This window comes from Heterodontus francisci, unplaced genomic scaffold (assembly GCF_036365525.1).
Source record: "Heterodontus francisci isolate sHetFra1 unplaced genomic scaffold, sHetFra1.hap1 HAP1_SCAFFOLD_52, whole genome shotgun sequence".
NCBI classification, from domain to species: Eukaryota; Metazoa; Chordata; class Chondrichthyes; order Heterodontiformes; family Heterodontidae; genus Heterodontus; species Heterodontus francisci.
Genome location: NW_027141175.1, coordinates 7,221,541 through 7,227,225, shown reverse-complemented (window position 1 = coordinate 7,227,225; position 5,685 = coordinate 7,221,541). Strand labels below are relative to the sequence as shown.

At 43.3% G+C, this 5,685-nt stretch overlaps 1 long non-coding RNA gene across 1 annotated transcript; it reads left to right on the top strand.

Moving 5' to 3' along the window:
• Positions 1 to 1,100: 1,100 nt before the first annotated feature.
• LOC137362400 (uncharacterized) lies at positions 1,101 to 1,509 on the top strand. Its single transcript, XR_010972499.1, has 3 exons — positions 1,101 to 1,171; positions 1,255 to 1,335; positions 1,427 to 1,509. It is a non-coding gene; the product is annotated as an uncharacterized lncRNA (long non-coding RNA).
• Positions 1,510 to 5,685: the final 4,176 nt, after the last annotated feature.

Below are 5,685 nucleotides of genomic sequence, written 5' to 3'. Positions count from 1 at the left end.
AAAATTCAAACCACTCCCTAGGTAAAAAAAAACAAATTCTCCTGAATTTCTTATAAGATTTATTCGTGATTATTCTATATTTATGATCACTACCTTCGGTCTCTGTCACTTCAGAAGTGATTAGTGCCTCTGTATCCCGAGGTCTCTTTGCTGATCTAAATCATTTTCACTCTTATTTTACAAGAGGTACGTGGCCTCTTTATTCTTCCTGTCAACACTGAGCATCTTAGACTTATCTCTATTCAACTTATTTGGCAATTGTATGCCCATTCGGCCCGTTTATTAACGTCTTCCCGTATTTTGCCTCTGTCTTTCTTAGTGTTAACTATATCCCCAAATTGCTGTCATCTTAAATTTTGAAATTAAGTCTCCCTTGTGTAAATCCAAATCGTTCATGTAAATGTTGAGCAGCAGTGACCCCAGCCCTGTGGAACACCACTTCCCAACTTCCACCATTCTGGGTTACCACATTGTACCCGGACGGTGTGTTTTGTAGCTGGTTTCCTATCATTCTTCCACTGATCTCTTGACTTCACAGGCTCTGACCCCAGTCATGATCCTTGTCAGAGGCCTTCTGAAAAAAAAACATGCATATTGCATCGACTGCATTATCCCTGTTATCTTTCTGTAACTTCTTCAAAGAATTCAATAACGTTGTTTGTCGTTCTGTTGTGAAATCCGTGTTGATTATTCTTCATTACTTTATGGGCTGTCGGTGTTTTTCTATCGCTTTTCTGAAATAATTACTGGAAATCAGTGAACACAACCGGTGCAGCATGTGTTGAGCTGTGCAGTATGAACATACAACGAGTTATCAATCTAACCATCTGGATATTTCTTGTGTCATTGACAGAGCACAAAGAGCTGCGGCTGGTGAATGGGAAGCATCGCTGTGAGGGGAGAGTGGAAGTGTTCGACAATGGGAACTGGGGAACAGTGTGCTCCGATATATTTGATGGACCTATTGCAGAAGTGAACTGTAAACAGTTACAGTGTGGTCCCCTCAGTTATATCGATTATTATACTCAGTCATTCGGAGAAGGATCCGGACCCATTTGGCTCGATGGGATGGAATGCATTTCACACGAGTCTTTCCTTTGGCAGTGTCAAACAAAACCGTGGGGTAAACACAACTGTGAACACAGGGAGGATGCTGGTGTTGTTTGTTCAGGTAACACAACAAACCTCTAAATGTGCGAGTGTAATTTCAAACATTGGTGTGTGATACAGTCAGCATGTTTCTCTTCTCAACAGAAGCAAAAGTAACTAAGGAGCAACCCCACAGATCAAAGGACTGCATTCGAGAATATGATTGTAAACGTCTGCTTTCACCAGGTGCTACTTCCTCTTTATTATACCAACTATCTGACATGTACTTCTTTCTTATACCACATTAACAATAATAACCATTGATTCTCTTTGTCAGATTCTGGACATTGGTTGCGCCTGTTTGGAGGTAACACCAACTGCTCCGGGAGAGTTGAGATATTGTGCAATAACAGCTGGGGCACGGTGTGTGATGACTCCTGGGATATGGCCGATGCCAATGTTGTCTGCAAACAGCTGGATTGTGGTCACGCTCTTTTCGCCCCAGGAGGAGCTACTTTTTCCCTGGGTGACGGTGTTATCTGGCTGGATGAGGTGAAATGCACTGGAAGCGAATCTTCTCTGGCCGCCTGTCCTTCCTCAACGCCTCCTCAGTCTGACTGTGATCACAAGGAAGATGCCAGTGTGATTTGTTCCGGTGAGGGTGACAGGGTTTGGAGAGTGAGGTTAGGGTTCATTGTTTTGTTAAATTGACTCACTAGTTCGGGAAATTAAAAACAGTATTTATCGTTTAAATGGAAAGTGCTGAACTTTCATCCTCCTGAACTTTTTGTGCAATATATTCCACAGGGCTCGATGTGCTTCCAATTGCTGTCCCGTCCACATCTGCAGGTACTTACCATTATTAGTATCCTAGCCAGCGTTAGGGTTTGAATTAGTTGAATTGGTATTGTCGTCATTTTCTCAAGATACTATGAGCACTTTCTCACTGACTGGAATATCTTTTCCTCACCGCATATTTCAAATGGTCTGGTTGAAATTCAGCTAATTCCAGATTCTGGCTGGACCTAAACTGTCATGTTCTCATCAGAAACATGAGGGCACTGTCACTGTAATTTAGACTGGCTCACACTTCCCTCTGGTGCAATGTGCACCACACATATTGCGGAATGTTCAGCCTGACTCATCGCCCGGAAGCAGTGGATATAATTATTAACTCCCTTTTGTAAATATGTTATTGTGCAAGATGGACTGTGTATGTGTTAAACCTTTCTGTATTATTGTCATTAAGAACAGGGATATAAAACTACTTCCATCCTAGCAGCAGTCTGCTTCGGAGTCCTGCTAATCTGTGTGTTGATCTCACTGATGGTGGTTATACAGAAAAAGTCAATCAGAAGAGGTGAGGTTCATATCTTACCGCGGATCCAACGAAAGATCCCAGATATTGTGTCATATGCATGCAAAACTCTCGTTCCTTGCAGATTTCTGTGGACTGTCAAGTGGCCTTGTTAGAAACACATTTTTTTTTGCTGATTTTCTCCATTCAATGTGCTAAGGATATAGTAAAATGTGACATTTAAAATGGAGAGTGATTTGAAGTGTCCACATTCACTGTGAGAGTTCAGCACATCATACATGAAATTCTGGAAGAATTTACTTATTGTAACAAAGGATCCGGAAGTTTACATCAACTTTTTAAGCTGTGCATTCAACTATTTACTTGTCTGTTAATCTTCCTTCATCCATTGGTTATCAGTTCCAGCCTTTCAGATTCCGGCTCTGGGCATCCAATATCGAGCTGTCTAACCGTGTCTGACTGTTATTTTGACAGGTGATACTTGTATAGGACCTTCTGTATTCACCAGCGGTGATTCAACATTCCAAAACGACGCTTCCACTTATATTTCACCCATCCAAATCACTCCTGATTTATTATAAGAAATGGGACGCTTAATAAATGACACTTTTCATAATAATATAAAGTTCCTATAGAAATAGACCTCTCTCTCTTAAGAAAGATTCTGTAGCTGGGACAGCATAGGCGCCTAGCACTGCCAAGGACCCGACCAGAACAGGCTCTGTAACAAGACAGTCCTAAAGCTGATAAGGTCGAGCCTTGTAACCTCACTAGACAGGCAGTCGGTTACAAACGATCACAAGCAGGAGATCAGGTCATAGAGTCATAGATTAATAGAGTTATTCAGCAGAGAAACAGTCCCTTCGGCTCAGCGCATCTCTGCCGGCCATCAGGCACCTATCTATTCTAACCCCATTTTCCAGCACTTGGCCCATGGTGTTGTATGCGATGGCAATTCAATTGTTCATCTAAATACTTCTGAAATGTTGTGAGGGTTCCTGCCTCTACCACCTCTTCAGGCAATGTGTTCTAGACTCCAACCATCCTCTGGGTGATACTTTTCCCCTCAAATCACCTCGATATATCCTTCCCCTTACCTGAAAACGATGCCCCCTGGTTGCCGACCCCTGCACTAAGGGAAAACTGTTCTTCCTATCTGTCCTATCAATACCCTTCATAATTTTGTATACCTTAATCATATTCCCTCCTCAGCCTTCTCTGTTCTAAAGAAAGCAACCCCAGCCTTTGCAGTCTCGCTTCATAACTGAAATGCTCCGACCCAGGCAACATCCTGGTGAACCTCCTCTGCACCCTCTCCAGTGCAATCACATCCTTCCCACAGTGCAGTTCCCAGAACTGTGCACAGTACTCCAGCTGTGGCCTAACTAGCGTTGTATGCTGCTCCATCATAACCTTTCTGCTCTTATATTATGTGCCTTGGCTAATAAAAGCAAGAATCCCATATTCTTTCCGAACCACCTTATCTTTCTATGCTGCTGCCTTCAGTGATCTATGGACAAGTACACCAAGGTCCCTCTGACTCTTTGTATTTCCTATGGTACTACCATCCATTGTATATTCCCTTGCCTTGTTCCTCCACCTAAAATGCATCACCTCACCCTTCACAGGATTAAATTCAATTTGCTGCTCCCTTGCCCATCTTACCAGCCCATCCATTTCGTCCTGTAATTTAAGGCTTTCTTCCTCACTATTTACGACACCACAGGTTTTTGCATCATCTGCAAACTTACTCCTCATACCTCCTAAATTCAGGTTTAGAATTAGAATTAGAATTAGAATTAGAACATTGCAGCGCAGTACAGGCCCTTCGGCCCTCGATGTTGCGCCGACCTGTGAAACCATCTGACCTACACTATTCCATTTTCATCCATGTGTCTATCCAATGTCCACTTAAATGCCCTTAAAGTTGGCGAATCTACTACTGCTGCAGGCAGGGCGTTCCACGCCCTTACTACTCGCTGAGTAAAGAAACTACCTCTCACATCTGTCCTATATCTATCACCCCTCAACTTGAAGCTATGTCCGCTCGTGTTTGCCATCACCATCCGAGGAAAAAGACTCTCACTATCCACCCTATCTAACCCTCTGATTATCTTATATGTCTCTATTAAGTCACCTCTCCTCCTCCTTCTCTCCAACGAAAACAACATCAAGTCCCTCAGCCTTTCCTCGTAAGACCTTCCCTCCATACCAGGCAACATCCTAGTAAATCTCCTCTGCACCCTTTCCATAGCTTCCACATCCTTCCTATAATGCGGTGACCAGAACTGCACGCAATACTCCAGTTGTGGTCTCACCAGAGTTTTGTACAGCTGCAGCATGACCTCGTGGCTCCGAAACACGACCCCCCTACTAATAAAAGCTAACACACCATATGCCTTCTTAACAGTCCTATTAACCTGGTTCGCAACCTTCAGGGATTTATGCACCTGGACACCAAGATCTCTCTGTTCATCTACACTACCAAGAATCTTCCCATTAGCCCAGTACTCTGCATTCCTGTTACTCCTTCCAAAGTGAATCACCTCACACTTTTCCGCATTAAACTCCATTTGCCATCTCTCAGCCCAGCTCTGCAGCCTATCTATGTATCTCTGTACCCTACAACATCCTTCGGCACTATCCACAACTCCACCGACCTTAGTGTCATCTGCAAATTTACTAACCCACCCTTCTACACCCTCTTCCAGGTCATTTATAAAAATGACAAACAGCAGTGACCCCAAAACAGATCCTTGCGGTACACCACTAGTAACTAAACTCCAGGATGAACATTTGCCATCAACCACCACCCTCTGTCTTCTTTCAGCTAGCCAATTTCTGATCCAAAGCTCTAAATCGCCTTCAACCCCATACTTCCGTATTTTCTGCAATAGCCTACCATGGGGAACCTTCTCAAATGCCTTACTGAAATCGATATACACCACATCCACTGCTTTACCCTCATCCACCTGTTTGGTCACCTTCTCGAAAAACTCAATAAGATTTGTGAGGCACGACCTACCCGTCACAAAACCGTGCTGACTATCTCGAATGTACTTATTCTTTTCAAGATGATTATAAATCCTGTCTCTTATAACCTTTTCCAACATTTTACCCACAACCGAAGTAAGGATCACAGGTCTATAATTACCAGGGCTGTCTCTACTCCCCTTCTTGAACAAGGGGACAACATTTGCAATCCTCCAGTCTTCCGGCACTATTCCTGTCGACAATGACGACATAAAGATCAAGGACAAAGGCTCTGCATTCTCCTC